Consider the following 17,324-nt stretch of genomic DNA (forward strand, 5'->3'; position numbering starts at 1 on the left):
ACAATGTGCTGCACAAAATAACTCTGTTTATGCAGATGCTGTCTGACCTGCTGAATTATTAGACATTGAACTGTTCGCTTATCATTCAATTGACAAATAAAATAAACAAAAGTACATTTGCTAAAATCTACAATATAAACAAACATAGAAACATAGAAAATAGGTGCAGGAGTAGGCCATTCGGCCCTTCGAGCCTGCACCGCCATTCAATATGATCATGGCTGATCATCCAACGCAGTGTCCTGTACCTGCCTTCTCTCCATACCCCCTGATCCCTTTAGCAACAAGAGCCACATCTAACTCCCTCTTAAATATAGCCAATAAACTGGCCTCAACTACTTTCTGTGGCAGATAATTCCGCAGATTCACCACTCTCTGTGTGAAAAAGACTTCCCCCTTATCCTTAAACTGTGATCCCTTGTTCTGGACGAGTCTATCCAGTCTTTCTTCATATGAAAGTCCTGCCATCCCAGGAATCAGTCTGGTGAACCTTCTCTGCACTCCCTCTATGGCAAGAATGTCTTTCCTCAGATTAGGAGACCATAACTGTACGCAATACTCCAGGTGTGGTCTCACCAACTGCAGTAGAACCTCCCTGCTCCTATACTCAAATCCTTTTGCTATGAATGCTAACATACCATTCGCTTTCTTCACTGCCTGCTGCACCTGCATGCCTACTTTCAATGACTGGTGTACCATGACACCCATCTCCCCTTTTCCTAATCGGCCACCATTCAGATAATAGTCTACTTTCCTGTTCTTGCTACCAAAGTGGAAACCTCACAATTATCCACATTATACTGCATCTGCCATGCATTTGCCAACTCACCCAACCTATCCAAGTCACCTTGCAGCCTCCTAGCATCCTCCTCACAGCTAACACTGCCCCCAGCTTCGTGTCATCCGCAAACTTGGAAATGTTACATTCAATTCCCTCGTCCAAATCATTAATATCTATCTATCTATCTATCTATCTATCTATCTATCTATCTATCTATCTATCTATCTATCTATCTATCTATCTATCTATCTATCTATAAAACTCGTGCCATCCGTCCGACCGGCTGCCTGTCTGCCTTTTGATTCGTTGACTTTCTGCCTTTTGATTTGTTGACGGCTGCTCCTTCCTATCAGCTTCCAACACACTTCGAAACAGCTTCCAACACACTTCGAAACAAACTTGCAAGACAGGAACACTCTGAACCTTTCACTGCTGCAGCAGGCAGGGGAGGTGCAATTTGATTTTTTTTTAATCCACTGCTGAGGGAGGCAGGGGAGTGCTGGAATCTTACATTTGGGAACGGCTTCAGTTCCATTGGACGAATATTGGGTTGGGGGATCACACCATTGGGGGACCAGACCCAACGGGTCTGCACTTGGTCTAGTATACTATTAAAACTCTCGTGCCATCCGACCGGCTGCCGTCCGGCTGCCTGTCTGCCTTTTGATTCGTTGACTTTCTGCCTTTTGATTCGTTGACTTTCTGCCTTTTGATTTGTTGACGGCTGCTCCTTCCTATCAGCTTCCAACACACTTCGAAACAGCTTCCAACACACTTCGAAACAAACTTGCAAGACAGGAACACTCTGAACCTTTCACTGCTGCAGCAGGCAGGGGAGGTGCAATTTGATTTTTTTTTAATCCACTGCTGAGGGAGGCAGGGGAGTGCTGGAATCTTACATTTGGGAACGGCTTCAGTTCCATTGGACGAATATTGGGTTGGGGGATCACACCATTGGGGGACCAGACCCAACGGGTCTGCCCTTGGTCTAGTATATTGTAAATAGCTGGGGTCCCAGCACTGAGCCTTGCGGTACCCCACTAGTCACTGCCTGCCATTGTGAAAAGGACCCGTTTACTCCTACTCTTTGGTTCCTGTCTGCCAGCCAGTTCTCTATCCACATCAATACTGAACCCCCAATTAGATTAGATTAGATCCTTTATTTGCCATTCAGACCTTTCGGTCTGAACGAAATGTCATTGCCTGCAGCCATACATATAATAATAAACAACAAAAGACACAATAAACTCAAAGTAAAATCCACCACAGTGAGTTCACGAGGCATCTCCTCACTGTGATGGAGGCAAAAGTCTTAAAGTTACTGTCTCTTTCCTCCTCATTCTCCCTCTGCGCTGAGGCGATATGTTGTTACCCCACCGGGCGATGGTCAGTCCCGCGGCTCAACCGAGCTCCGCGAACGGGCCGGTTCAAGCTCCGCGGCTCGGGTTGGCCGAAGCTGCCGCCCTCCAGTCCAGCGGACGTAGCTGTTGCCGAGGGAGCTCCGGAAAAACAGGCATCAGCCTGTGACCTGCGAGCTCCCGACGATGTCTTCTACTGGCCCGCGGCCGAGCCCCAGATTCAGGTCGCCGCCGCCGGAACGCCGCCTCAGCCACCGGAGCACCGTGTCAGCCCCGAGTCGGGATGCCCTCACCGGAGCGCCATCTCAGCCTCGCGCCGGGCCGCCCTCACCGGAGTGCCGTCTCAGCCCCAATACCGTGTGCTTTAAGTTTGCATACTAATCTCTTATGTGGGACCTTGTCGAAAGCCTTCTGAAAGGCCAGATATAACACATCCACTGGTTCTCCCTTATCCACTCCCTACTAGTTACGTCCTCGAAAAATTCTATCAGGTTCGTCAGACATGATTTACCTTTCATAAATCTATGCTGACTTTGTCCAATGATTTCACCACTTTCCAAATGTGCTGCTATCCCATCTTTAATAACTAGCATTTTCCCCACTACCGATGTTAGACTAACTGGTCTGTAATTCCCCGTTTTCTCTCCCCCTCCCTTTTTAAAAAGTGGGGTTACATTAGCTACCCTCCAATCCTCAGGAACTACTCCAGAATCTAAAGAGTTTTGAAAAATGATCACTACTGCATCCACTATTTCTGGGGCTACTTCCTTAAGTACTCTGGGATGCAGCCTATCTGGCCCTGGGGATTTATCGGCCTTTAATCCATTCAATTTACCTAACACAACTTCCCGACTAACCTGGATTTTACTCAGTTCCTCCATCTCATTTGACCCCCGGTCCCCTGCTATTTCCGGCAGATTATTTATGTCTTCCTTAGTGAAGACAGAACCAAAGTAGTTATTCCATTGGTCTGCCATGTCCTTGTTCCCCATGATCAATTCACCTGTTTCTGACTGCAAGGGACCTACATTTGTTTTAACTAAACTTTTTCTCTTCACATATCTATAAAAGCTTTTGCAGTCAGTTTTTATGTTCCCTGCCAGTTTTCTTTCATAATCTATTTTCCCTTTCCCAATTAAGCCCTTTGTCCTCCTCTGCTGGACTCTGAATTCCTCCCAGGTCTCTGGTAGGCTGCTTTTTCTGGCTAATTTGAATGCTTCATCTTTTGTTTTGATACTATCCCTGATTTCACTTGTTATCCACGGATGCACTACCTTCCCTGATTTATTCTTTTGCCAAACTGGGATGAACAATTGTTGTAGTGCATCCATGCAGTCTTTACATGCCTTCCATTGCATATCCACTGTCAACCCTTTACGAATCAATTGCCAGTCTATCTTGGCCAATTCACGTCTCATACCCTCAAAGTTACCTTTCTTTAAATTCAGAACCCTTGTTTCTGTATTACCCATGTCACTCTCCATCATAATGAAGAATTCAACCATATTATGGTCACTCTTGCCCAAGCAGCCACGCACAACATGACTGCTAACTAACCCTTCCTCATTGCTCAATGCCCAGTCTAGAATAGCCTGCTCTCTCGTTGGTTCCTCTACATGTTGGTTTAGAAAACTATCCTGCATACATTCCAAGAAATCCTCTTCCTCAGCACCCCTGCCAATTTGATTCACCCAAACTATATGTAGATTGAAGTCACCCATTATAACTGTTTTACCTTTGTTGCACACATTTCTAATTTCCTGTTTGATGCCACGTGGTGTCGAAAGACGAGAAGTGGAAGCCAACTAGCCGAATGGAAACAAAGCCGAAACGCCAATGAACCGAGAAGGCAGGACGACAAAAAGCCAACTAACCGAAAGGCTGCGTCGCCTAAAAGCAAACTCACAGAATGGCCGCTCTGCCAAAACGTCAACTAACCGAAAGGCTGCGTCGCCTACAAGCCAACTAACCGATGCCGCTCTGCCGAAAAGTAAAATAATGGCTTGTGTGGAAAAATGACCCCCACCCTCCCGTCTCCACCGGCCAGTGATGTGATGGACGTGGGCGTCTGGAACAATCGCTGACAAGTCCCGCCTCCCCGTCGACGTCATGCCCGTTATTTGACTTTTCGGCAGAGCGATATTCGGTTAGTTGGCCTGTAGGCGACGCAGCCTTTCGGTTAGGTGGCGTGTCGGCAGAGCGATATTCGGTTAGTTGGCCTGTAGGCGACACAGCCTTTCGGTTAGGTGGCGTTTCGGCAGAGCGATATTCGGTTAGTTGGCCTGTAGGCGACGCAGCCTTTCGGTTAGGTGGCGTTTCGGCAGAGCGGCCATTCGGTGAGTTTGCTTTCAGGCGACGCAGCCTTTCAGTTAGTTGGCTTTTAGTCGTCCCGCCCTTTTGGTTCGTTGGCGTTTCGGCTTTGTTTCCATTCCGCTATTTGGCTTCCACTTCTTTGCTTCGGCTTCTCGTCCTTCGACGCAACGTCTGGTACCGTCCATGTGAGGTCAAAAGGAATTGGATCAATTTCACATCAATTTCAACACAGCCATCATTGGCTGAATGGCCTGTTCCCGTGCTGTACTCTGCTGTGTTCTCGGACACTGCCATGTGTCCAAGAAAGTTCAAGAGAGTTTATTGTCACGTGTCCCTGATAGGACAATGACATTCTTGCTTTGCTTTAGCACACCAGAACATAGTAGGCACGAATACAGAACAGATCTGTGTGTCCATATACCATTGTATAAACATATACACACATGAATAAATGAACTGATAAAGTGCAAATAAACAGATTATAGAAACATAGAAAATAGGTGCAGGAGGAGGCCATTCGGCCCTTTAGCCAGCGCCGCCATTCATTGTGATCATGGCTGATCGTCCTCTATCAATAACCCGTGCCTACCTTCTCCCCATATCCCTTGACTCCACTAGCCCCTCGAGCTCTCTCGAACTCTCTCTTAAACCCATCCAGTGATTTGGCCCCCACTGCCCTCTGTGGCAGGGAATTCCATAAATTCACAACTCTCTGGGTGAAAAAGGTTTTTCTCACCTCAGTCTTAAATGACCTCCCCTTTATTCTAAGACTGTCCCCTGGTTCTGGACTCGCCCAACATTGGAAACATTTTTCCTGCATCTAGCTTGTCCAGTCCTTTCATAATTTTATATGTTTCTATAAGATGCCCCCTCATCCTTCTAAACTCCAGTGAATACAAGCCTAGTCTTTTCAATCTTTCCTCATATGACAGTCCCGCCATCCCAGGGATCAATCTGGTGAACCTACGCCTCAATCACAAGGATGACCTTCCTCAAATTAGGAGACCAAAAATGTACACAATACTGCAGATGTGGTCTCACCAGAGCCATATACAACTGCAGAAGAACCTCTTTACTCCTATACTGAAATACTCTTGTTATGAAGGCCAACATTCCATTAGCTTTCTTCACTGCCTGCTGTACCTGCAAGCCAACTTTCAGTGACCGGTGTACAAGGACACCCAGGTCTCGCAGTACCTCCCCCTAACCTAACCCCATTGAGATAATAATCTGCCCCCTTGTTTTTGCCGCCAAAGTGGAGAACCTCACATTTATCTATATTATACTGCATCTGCCCATTCACTCAACCTGTATAGGTCACCCTGCAACCTCCTAACATCCTCTTCACAGTTCACACTGCCACCCAGCTTTGTGCCATCCGCAGACTTGCTAGTGTTGCTCCTAATTCCCTCTTCCAAATCATTAATACATATGGTAAACAGATGCGGCCCCAACACCGAGCCTTGCGGCACTCCACTCTCCAATGCCTGCCATTCTGAAAAGGACCAGTTCACTCCTACTCTTTGCTTCCGGTCTGCCAACCAATTTTCTATCCATGTCAACATCCTACCCCCAATACCATGTGCTCTAATTTTAGTCACCAGTCTCCCGTGCGGGACCTTATCAAATGCTTTCTGAAAGTCTAGTTACACTACATCCACTGGCACCCCTTCATCCATTTTACTTGTCACATCCTCAAAAAATTCCCGAAGATTAGTCAAGCATGATTTCCCTTTCATAAATCCATGTTGACTTGGACTAATTATTTTACTGCTATCCAAATTCCCCATTATTACCTATTTAATAATTGACTCCAGCATCTTTCCCACCATCGAAGTCAGGCTAACTGGTCTATAATTCCCCTTTTTTCTCTCTCGCTCCTTTCTTGAAAAGTGGGATGACATTAGCTATCCTCCAATCCACAGGAACTGATCCTGAATCTATTGAACATTGGAAAATGATCACCAATGCGTCCACTATTTCTAGAGCCACCTCCCTGAGATGCAGACCATCAGGTCCAGGGGATTTATCATCCTTCAGTCCCATTAGCCTAACCAATACTATTTCTCGCCTAATGAACATTTCTTTCAGTTCCTCGACCCCCTTAGATCCTCTGTCCTCCAGTACATCTGGGAGATTGTTTGTGTCTTCCTTAGTGAAGACAAATCCGAAGTACCTATTCAACTCTTCTGCCATTTCCTTGTTGCCCATAATAATTTCACCCGTTTCTGCCTTCAAGCGACCCACATTTGACTTTGCTACTCTTTTTCCCTTAACATATCTAAAGAAGCTTTTACTGTCCTTCTTTATATTCCTGGCCAGCTTCCCCTCGTACTTCATCTTTTCAGCCCGTATTGCCCGTTTTGTTTCCTTCTGTTGTCCTATGAAAGTTTCTCAATCCTCTGGATTCCGGCTACTCTTTGCTGTGTTATACATCTTTTCTTTTAGTTTTATTCTATCCCTAACTTCTCTTGTCAGCCACGGTTGCCTCCTACTCCCCCTTAGAATCTTTCTTCCCTTTTGGAATGAAATGATCCTGCGTCTTCCGGATTATGCCGATAAATTCCTGACATTGCTGTTCCACCGTCATTCCTTCCAGGATCCCTTTCCAGTCTACCATGGCCAGCTCCCCTCTCATGCCTTCATAGTCCCCTTTGTTCAACTGCATCACAGACACTTCCGATTTTACGTTCTCCTTCTCAAATTGCAGATTAAAACTAATCATATTATGATCTCTACCTCCAAACGGTTCCTTTACCTCGAGTTCTCTTATCATATCTGGTTCATTGGACAACACTAAACCAGAATTGACTTTTCTCTGGTCGGCTCCATTATAAGCTGGTCTAAGAATCCATCTCGGAGGCATTCTACAAACTCTCTTTCTTAGGGTCCTGAACCAACCTGATTTTCCCAGTCTACCTGCATATTGAAATCCCCCATCACCACAGTGGCATTACCTTTGTTATATGCCAGTTTCAACTCCTGCTGCAACTTACACCCTACATCCGGGCTACTATTTGGGGGTTTGTAAGTAACACCAATTAGTGTCTTCTTGCCTTTACAATTCCTCAACTCAATCCACAGTGACTCTACCTCGTCGGTCCCTTTGTCTTCCCTCGCAAGGGACTGAACTCCATCCCTCACCAGCAGATCTACCCCCCTCCTCTGCCCACCTTCCTGTCCTTTCTATAGGATGTATAACCCCGAATATTAAGTTCCCAGGCCCGATCCTCCTGCAGCCACGTCTCAGTAATCCCCACAATGTCATATCTACCAACCTCTAACTGAGCCTCAAGCTCATCTACTTTACTTCTTATACTTCGCGCATTCATATACAATACTTTTAATTCCTTACGCATCTCACCTTTCACATCGATCCCTATTACACTTGGCCATACTCTCCTATCCCTTTGTGAGCTTCCTTTCCCATTAATTCTGGGGTCATTAACTATCCCTTTATTCTCTTTCCCTTTAACTCCATCCTTGACTCTCCCATTTGACACCCCACCCCCCTTATTCAGTTTAACACCACCCGTGTAGCAGTGGCAAACCTGCCTGCCAGAATGCTGGTCCCCCACCTGTTAAGATGCAATCCGTCCCTTTTGTACAGTTCCCCCTTACTCCAAAACAGATCCCAGTGTCTAAGAATCTAAATCCCTGCCCCCTGCATCAGTTCCTCAGCCACACATTCAGGTCTCGTATCTCCCTGTTCCTGCTCTCGCCAGCACGAGGAACTGGAAGCAAACCGGAGATAACCACCCTGGGGTCCTGCTTTTCAGCATTTTTCCGAGCTCTCTAAAGTCACGCTGCAGAATATTCATCCCCTTCTCTCCGACATCTTCTGTACCAACATGCACAACCACTTCCGGCTGTTCACATTGGGCTATTAATGTTCAGAATTTGTCCGAGCCGAGTTTAATAGCCTGATGGCTGTGGGGAAGCAGCTATTCCTGAACCTGGTCTTTGCAGTCTTCAGGCTCCTGTACCTTCTACCTGAAGGTAGTGGGGAGATGAGTGAGTGTCCCGGATGGTGTGGGTCCTTGATGATACTGCCAGCCTTTTTGAGGCAGCGACTGCGATAGATCCCCTCGATGGACGGGAGGTCAGAGCCGATGATGGACTGGGCAGTGTTTACTACTTTTCCTCTCCAGGGCGCTCAAGTTTCCGAACCAAGCCATGATGCAACAAGTCAGCATGCTCCCTACTGTGCACCTGTAGAAGTTAGAGAAGGTCCTCCTTGACATACCGACTCTCCGTAATCTTCTCAGGAAGTAGAGGCGCTGATGTGCTTTCTTTGTGCGAGTTTCGCACTGTCAGGACTCTGGGAGTACACAGTTTGTCAGCACAGTGTCATGGGTGTATGAAGAGGCAGACCAATGCCTGTCACCATGCTCAAAACTTCCAGAATATCCCATCACTGAACAGCATTGTCTCAGTCACTTCTCCATATATTCATTGTTGTTTTTCACAGAGTGTCGCTGAGCTCGTGGCAAAGGGAAACCGCAAAGACAGTTCCTTACTCTTCCTCAGTCTGGTGATGGGGAAGGGTCACCATGCCCGGCGGGTGATGTGGGAATCCTTTGTGAAAATGCAGAACGAATTGCCGAAGCTGAACAAAATACTGAAAGAAATCCAGGAGCTCGGTACGGTAAATCAACACACTGAACTGAATATCACATTGAAACACTGGAGTTAACAATGTTATTCGTCTGGTTTAATGAATGCTCGTTGATTTGAACAGGTCCTGATCCACAAGAATACATGAACATCATCGGAGGTTTAACTGAATTACCCTCTCATATGGAAGGTGAGTGTTGAAATGTACAGTTCACACCAATTACGTTAGAATTGATGTCATACTGAAACTGTATGTGCAGAGCTTTGCAGAATTGGAAATCAGAAGATCAAAGGTTGAATTATTGGGACAGACATGGGAATTCACTATGGATTGCTCCTTCGTCAGTTTTAATCTCGTTAATTAATTAATTAATTATAATTCTGGTTTAATTTAGCTTCGTTTAGTGTATTGTCACTTGAACCGAAGTACAGCAAGAAGCTTTAGTTGCATTCTGCCTAGTCAGCAGAAAGACAATACGTGATTATAATCGAGCCATTTACACTGTAAAGATACATGATAAGGGAATAATGTTTAGTGCCAGGTAAAACGAGGAGAACCAAAGAGGCAGATAGTTGTTCACAGATCAATTGATCTCTGACGTACACTAGAACCATTACACTGCATTATTTCAGCTTCTCCAGGCGTTAATTGTACAAGGCTTTGCAGTGTATCAGATCTGTGAAATCCAGTACTCTCCCGGGGAGACTGTGTATGCAGTAATGCCTCACACACACCTGGCAGAGTCCTGACACACTGTGTAATCCCACACACTCCTGGATGGGTCCCTGACACACTGTGTAACCCCACACACTCCTCGATGGGTCCCTGACACACTGTGTAACCCCACACACTCCTGGATAGAGTCCCTGACACACTGTGAAACCCCACACACTCCTGGATGGGCCCTGACACACTGTGTAACCCCACACACTCCTGGATGGGCCCTGACACACTGTGTAACCCCACACACTCCTGGATGGGCCCTGACACACTGTGTAATCCACACACACACCTGGATAGAGTCCCTGACACACTGTGTAATCCCACACACTCCTGGATGGGTCCCTGACACACTGTGTATCCCCACACACTCCTGGATGGGTCCCTGACACACTGTGTAACCCCACACACTCCTGGATGGGTCCCTGACACACTGTGTATCCCCACACACTCCTGGATGGGTCCCTGACACACTGTGTAATCCACACACACTCCTGGATAGAGTCCTGACACACTGTGTAACCCCACACACTCCTAGATGGGTACTGACACACTGTGTAACCCCACACACTCATGGATGGTCCCTGACCCACTGTGTAACCCCACACACTCCTGGTAGGGCCTTGACATACTGAAAATATGTAGATTCTTAGAACATTCCTGAAAGTCCACAATGTCTATGGTCTTGAATCACGAGGTTCCCTCCACCAGAGTGAACATAAACCTGAATGAATATGATCTGTCTCTCACTCCCCTGCTCCTGGACAGCGTTTCCCTGGTCTTCACTGTCTACCCGACAATCCTCCCCACTCAACTGATGATCTCCCTCTCCCTCTCCCTCTCCCTCCCTCTTCCTCTCTCTCCCCCTCTCCCACTCCCTCTCCCCCTCCCTCTCCCCCTCTCTCTCTCCCTCTCCCCCTCGCTCCCTCTCCCCCTCGCTCCCTCTCCCCCTCGCTCCCTCTCCCCCTCCCTCCCTCTCTCCCCCTCCCTCCCTCTCTCCCCCTCCCTACCTCTCTCTCTCTCTCTCTCTCTCTCTCTCTCTCTCTCTCTCTCTCTCTCTCTCTACCTCTCTCTCTCTCTCTCTCCCTCTCCCCCTCTCTCTCTCCCTCTCCCCCTCTCTCTCCCTCTCCCCCTCCCTCTCCCCCCTCCCTCTCCCTCTCCCTCTCTCCCCCTCCCTCCCCTCCCTCTCCTCCCCCCCCCTCTCCTCCCCCTCCCGCTCTCCCCCTCCCTCTCCCCCCCTCCCCCTCTCCCCCTCTCTCTCTCCCTCTCCCCCTCTCTCTCTCCCTCTCCCCCCCTCCCTCTCTCCCCCTCCCTCTCTCTCTCTCCCTCTCTCCCCTCCCTCTTCCCTCCCTCTCTTCCCTCCCTCTCTCCCCTCCCCTCTCTCCCCTCCCTCTCCCCCTCCCTCGCTCACCCCCCTCCCTCTCTCCCCCTCTCACCCACCCCCTTCCCTTCCCCCTCTCCCTTCCCCTCCCCCTCTCTCTATCCCTCTCTCTATCTCTCTATCTCTACCTCTCTCCCACCAGGTTTACCTCACTCCACTGAAATCCGTCAATTCAGTTGAAGGGCATTGAACTCATTCTTGTAATCATGATTGTTGGGTTTGAGTTGAGCCATCTAACATTGTGTCCATTATCTGCCTGTTCCCGTGCAAGATGTTCAACAGAAACACAAGGAGACTCTGCGAGCACGGACTGAAACACTGAGTGTGAACACCATCCTGATGAACGAGAAGGTTAAGAATTTCCTGCTGCTTGATCGATACGCTGAGCTCACAATCATCTCCACAGTTCGAGATCGGACACTGGTAGAACATGAGCTGCTGGCAAGAGGCCGGGACCATGAGGAATGGCAAGAGAAACATCTCCGGGGAGAACTGGAAAAAATCAGGACTGATCAATTGTTCCACAGCAGCTTTTCCCGGAGTAAATCCCGATCTGGGAGTTCAGCATCAGTAGCCGGAGTCGCGGGGAGTTCAGCATCAGTGTCCGGAGTCGCGGGGATCGGAAAAACAACAATGGTGCAGAAGATTGTTCATGACTGGGCCACAGGGAAAATATTCCAACAATTCCAGTTTGTCTTCAGTTTCAAATTCCGGGATTTGAACATGATTAAAGACAGAATAAACCTGAGGGAACTGATTCTGGATCAGTATCCTTACTTTGGGAATATGCTGCGGGAGGTCTGGAAGAACCCAGAGGGATTGCTGTTTATATTCGACGGTCTGGATGAATTCAAGGGCAGAATCGATTTTGCTGACAGTCGGAGAGACACAGAACCTAAGCACCAGTGCCCAGATCCTGAATCCCGGTGTGAAGTGTCTGACATTGTGTACAGTTTAATCCAGCACAAGCTGCTCCCAGGGTGTTCAGTGCTAGTCACCACCCGCCCCACTGCGTTACATTTACTGGAAAAGGCAGAGATCAGTGTCTGGGCTGAAATCCTGGGATTTGTTGGTGAGAAACGGAAGGAATATTTCACCAGGCATTTTGAAGATCAGACGGTGGCAGCAGCTGTTATCAAACATGTGAAGGAGAACGAGATCCTGTACATCATGAGCTACAACCCCTCCTACTGCTGGATCCTTGTCCTGACACTGGGCCCCTTCTTCAGACAAACACACCGGGACCCGCAGCGAGTTCCCAAGACCATCACACAACTATATTGCTACTTTATTTACAACATCCTGAAAAACCACGGCCGTGAGATTGAGAACCTCCGTGAGGTGTTACTGAGGCTTGGTCAGATGGCCTTCACTGGAGTGGCTGAGAAGAACATTGTGTTCACAGATGAAGATTTGATCAAATACAATCTGCAGCCTTCCCAGTTCCTGTCCGGGTTCCTGATGGAACTTTTGGAGAGAGAGGATTCAGCCCGGAACGTGGTGTACACCTTCCCGCACCTCACCATCCAAGAGTTTGTAGCCGCACTCGCACAATTCATGATTGTAGATCCCGAGGATATCACGACACTCCTCATTGAAGCCCACGGCATGACAGACGGGCGATTTGAAGTATTTCTCCGTTTTGTCGCTGGTCTCTCCTCCCCACGGACAGCTTGGATCCTGGAGGAGTTTCTGGGTAAATTCCCTCATCAAACAATCTGCCGAGTGAGTGACTGGGTGAAGGAGGAGGTTAAACGCCGGGCTAGAAACACAGGGAGTGAAGCTGATAAACGGAGGCTCCTGAACACGATGCACTACCTGTTTGAGTCACAGAATCCTGCACTGGCTCAGCAGACACTGGGATCCGTGGAAACACTTTCATTCAGCGGACTAGGACTGACCCCGATTGACTGTATGGTGCTGTCTCATGTCGTCAGGCTCTGTGATACAATCAAATGCCTCGATCTGGGGAGCTGCCGCATTCAGTGTGAAGGTCTCCAGCGGCTGGGACCGGCTCTGCACAAGTGTCAGATCTTGGAGTAAATATCCGTTTGATGCTAACACTGAACTGTAAAATTGTTCCACTATTTTGTTATTCCGTCCGTCCAGCACCCCTTCTATGGGGCCGAGCGGCCGTCACTGTGCACGGGGTGGTTGGGCTCCCCCGGGTCATGGTGATCGACCCCTTCCCCCGGGACACGCCTGTTGCCTGCCCTGCCCTGCCCTGCCGCCGTTCACTGCACGGGGAATGAGAAAAAGCCTTGTCCCGGTTGTCGGGAAATGAGAATAAATGGTGAAAGTCACCAAACACCCACATCCCCACAGATTTGTTCAATAATGTGCTGAGGTGTTTCCAGAAATATCCCTTTGGGAGAAGTTGTCTATCTCAGCCTCACCGGGCGGGGTTTGTTTCTTACTCTGTCTGTTTGTGTTTAGACTGGGACACAACAACCTGGGAGATTCCGGAGTGAAACTGGTGTCTGCGGCTCTGAGGAACCCGGACTGTAAAACACAGACACTGTGGTAAGTCCCAGACTGTGAGAGATTGTGTTTACACTCACTGGGTGTCTGACACTGAACATTAATATGATCAGTAATTGTGTCACTGATAAACACTGGGGATTTGCACCGTCTCCTGTCTCTGTGTGTCCCTCACCCTCACTCTCTCTCATCTTCAGGCTGGAATATGTCGGTCTCACAGATTCTGGAGCCGAGGATCTCGTCTCCGCTCTCAGTACAAACACCTCACTGACGTGGCTGTACCTGACAGGCAACTCCCTCACAGACCGATGTGTCCCCGCTCTCCGCAACCTCATACTGACCCTCCCGAGACTGGAGTGGATCGGGTGAGTGTTTGTGTTAATGTTTAATGTGATCAAATATCAGGGGATCCATCCATCCATCCGCGGGCTTCTTTCTCCTGTGATTTTGTTCTGTAAGTGTTGTTGAAATATTAACCCCAGTCCCTGTTATTGACACTGTTGTTTCATCTGTTTATTTCCTCTTTATTCCTCCACATGTTTCAGGCTGGGGGTGAATAAGTTCAGTCCAACCGGGAAGAAGGAACTGAGGTCGCTGCAGGAACCCAGACCCGGACTGAGAGTGATCGTGTGAACATCTCGTGGTGTAAACGTCACTTCCCTGGGGACTGGAATATTGTTGGCCGATTCCCCGCACTCCCTCCCCTTTAAACGGCCACCCTCCCTCCCCTTTAAACCCGACGCTTCCCAGGCGGTGACGTCAGAGGCGGCCCTGCCCGCTGTCACGTGACCCGGGTACTCAGCGCTGCTGATGCTGATGATGATGCCAGATATCCGGTGCTGCCTGCCTGCCATCCAATGGGGGACGGGGGAATTACAGGGGGACCTGCAGGATCCCAGATGTCACTTTATCATCAGCGGTCCCCGCTCTTGCTGCGGGTTGATGGTGACAACTGTATCCAGTTGGCGGTGAATGTTAAACATGACTCTGGTGGATTCCACACCAGGGCATCGGAGATGTCCTCATTCTTCAGGGAATGGGGGTTCCCCTGTTTTACTATAGATGAGGCTCTCATCAGGGTCTCTTCTATATCCCGTAACTCTGCTCTCACTCCCCATCCCTCCCACTCGTAACAAGGACAGAGTCCCCCTAGTCCTCACCTTCCACCCCACTAGCCGTCACACAACAGATCATCCTCTGACATTTTCGCCACCTTCAACGGGATCCCACCACTGGCCACATCTTCCCATCTCCTCACCTGTCGGCTTTCCGCAGAGACCGCTCCCTCCGTAACTCCCTGGTTAATTCATCCCTTCCCACCCAGACCACCCCCTCTCCTGGTACCTTCCCTTGCAACCGCAGGAAATGCTACACTTGTCGCTTTAACCTCCCCCCCTCGACTCCATCCAAGGGCCCAAGACGTCATTCCAGGTGAGGCAGAGGTCCACCTGTATCTCCTCCAACCTCATCACCTGCATCCGCTGCTACAGGTGTCGGCTGCTCTACATCGGTGAGACCAAGCGCAGGCTTGGCGATCGCTTCGCCCAACACCTCCGCTCGGTTCGCAATAACCAACCTGATCTCCCGGTGGCTCAGCACTTCAACTCCCCCTCCCATTCCCAATCCCAATCCGACCTTTCTGTCCTGGGCCTCCTCCATGGCCAGAGTGAGTCCCACCGCAAATTGGAGGAGCAGCACCTCATATGTTGCTTGGGTAGTTTACACCCCAGCGGTATGAACATCGACTTCTCCAATTTCAGGTAGTCCCTGCTTTCACCTCCCCTTCCCAGCTCTCCCTCAGCCCACTGTCTCCGCCTCTTCCTTTCTTCTTCCCCCCCCCACCCTTACATCAGTCTGAAGAAGGGTCTCGACCCGAAACGTCGCCTATTTCCTTCACTCCATAGATGCTGCCTCACCCGCTGAGGCTGGCAGTATCATCAAGGACCCACACCATCCTGGCCACACACTCATCTCCCTGCTACCTTCAGGTAGAAGGTACAGGAGCCTGAAGACTGCAACGACCAGGTTCAGGAATAGCTACTTCCCCACAGCCATCAGGCTATTAAACTTGGCTCAGACAAAACTCTGAACATTAATAGCCCTTTATCTGTTATCTACACTTCATCAGTTTATTTATTCATGTGTGTATATATTTATATTATGCTATATGGACACACTGATCTGCTTTGTAGTCAATGCCTACTATGTTGTGTTGTGCTGAAGCAAAGCAAGAATGTCATTGTCCTATACAGGGACACATGACAATAAACTCACTTGAACTTGAGTTTCTCCAGCATTTTTGTCTACCTGGTGGAAAGCAAGGATGCAAGACTACAAAGAGAGGTTGATCACCTATTAATTATGCCAAAAATGTAAAATGCGCATATAACTATTTTGTTGCGGGTTTTTTTTTAAATTAGCGAGCGATGTGAATCATTGAAACACTTTGTGTTGTGTCAGTGCATTGCATGTGAATATAATGGCGTGTTTGACAAACTCACCACCACTGTACGGGATATTCTTTGTGACTGCGCTGTAATTATAGAGAGAAGTGTAGATTGCTTACTTCTTACTAACCAATTGTAGGAAAGACATTCTTGCCATAGAGGGAGTACAGAGAAGGTTCACCAGACTGATTCCTGGGATGTCAGGACTTTCATATGAAGAAAGACTGGATAGACTCGGCTTGTACTCGCTAGAATTTAGAAGATTGAGGGGGGATCTTATAGAAACTTACAACATTCTTAAGGGGTTGGACAGGCTAGATGCAGGAAGATTGTTCCCGATGTTGGGGAAGTCCAGAACAAGGGGCCACACACAGTTTAAGGATAAGAGGGAAGTATTTTAGGACCGAGATGAGAAAATCATTTTTTACACAGAGAGTGGTGAATCTGTGGAATTCTCTGCCACAGAAGGTAGTTGAGGCCACAGTTCATTGGCTATATTTAAGAGGGAGTTAGATGTGGCCCTTGTGGCTAAAGGGATCAGGGGGTATGGAGAGAAGGCAGGTACAGGATACTGAGTTGGATGATCAGCCATGATCATATTGAATGGCGAATGGTGCAGGCTCGAAGGGCCGAATGGCCTCTACTCCTGCACCTATTGTCTATGTTTCTATGCTGAGATTACTCGAGGAAGTTTGGTTTTGAATTTTGAGAAACACACATTGAAACCAAGATCTATTTCCTTGAAGACCCATTATTGAAACATTAATCTAGAGACACAATTGAGCAGCTGTAGAAAATACTAATGGCCTCTACTCCTGCACCTATTGTCTATGTTTCTATGCAGTGCTTGTTAGTCGATGCTCCGCCTACGATGCGGTTTATATTATCAGAAGTCTGCTTAAGTAATTAGCAAAGATACGAGAGCAATTAGCATGATAGACCACTCCTGCATCATCCAATGGACTGACGTGTAGTACGCAACGGAACGGAACTTCCGCCATTTTAGTAAGCCCGACCCGACTTCAGTTATGCCTCTCGCAGTGTAATCAGTGATGCAGGGGAACAATTTGTGTTTACTATGTTTATAGTATCTTTGCTTGGACACTATGTCATATTATGTTTATTGGTCATTAGTCTGAGTAGCTGCTAGTTACTGTAACACCATGCAGATGGATGCTGTGAGTGAGTGGACTTTAATAAACATGTATTGTACCTTGACGTGTAT

At 48.2% G+C, this 17,324-nt stretch overlaps 1 long non-coding RNA gene across 1 annotated transcript; it reads left to right on the top strand.

The window, feature by feature from the left end:
- Positions 1-13,639: 13,639 nt before the first annotated feature.
- On the top strand, positions 13,640-14,506 carry LOC116969624. The gene is made up of 3 exons (XR_004410862.1): positions 13,640-13,694; positions 13,850-14,017; positions 14,198-14,506. It is a non-coding gene; the product is annotated as an uncharacterized LOC116969624 (long non-coding RNA).
- Positions 14,507-17,324: the final 2,818 nt, after the last annotated feature.

This window comes from Amblyraja radiata, unplaced genomic scaffold, assembly GCF_010909765.2.
Source record: "Amblyraja radiata isolate CabotCenter1 unplaced genomic scaffold, sAmbRad1.1.pri S89, whole genome shotgun sequence".
In the NCBI taxonomy this organism is placed as follows: Eukaryota; Metazoa; Chordata; class Chondrichthyes; order Rajiformes; family Rajidae; genus Amblyraja; species Amblyraja radiata.